Below are 334 nucleotides of genomic sequence, written 5' to 3'. Positions count from 1 at the left end.
TTATCTCCCGGAGTTTGCTCAAACTCCTGTCCACTGAGTCAGTGATGCCATCAAACCATCTCATCCTCTGTTGTCCCCTTCTCCTCCTGCTTTCAATCTTTCCCAACATCAAGGTCTTCTCCAGTGAGTCAGCTCTTTGTATCTGGTGGCCAAAGTACTGGACGTTCAGCTTCAGCATCAGTCCTTCCAATGAATATTCAGGCTTGATTACTTTTAGGATTGACTGGTTGGATCTTCTTGCAGTCCAAGGGACTCTCAAGAGTCTTCTCCAACACCACAGTTCAAAAGCATCAATTCTTTGGCACTCAGCTTTCATTATAGTTCAACTCTCACA

The 334-nt window shown here is 44.9% G+C and overlaps 1 protein-coding gene across 1 annotated transcript in view; it reads right to left on the bottom strand.

The window, feature by feature from the left end:
* AHRR (aryl-hydrocarbon receptor repressor) overlaps positions 1-334 on the bottom strand; it is a gene marked incomplete at its 5' end in the record, with an annotated part of 19,091 nt that overhangs the window by 7,075 nt on the left and 11,682 nt on the right. The window lies entirely within an intron of this gene.

Source organism: Bison bison, unplaced genomic scaffold (assembly GCF_000754665.1).
Source record: "Bison bison bison isolate TAMUID 2011002044 unplaced genomic scaffold, Bison_UMD1.0 scf7180017864377, whole genome shotgun sequence".
Classification (NCBI taxonomy): Eukaryota; Metazoa; Chordata; class Mammalia; order Artiodactyla; family Bovidae; genus Bison; species Bison bison.
The sequence above is the reverse complement of the archived record's forward strand: the minus strand, read 5'-3'. Positions and strand labels throughout refer to the sequence as shown.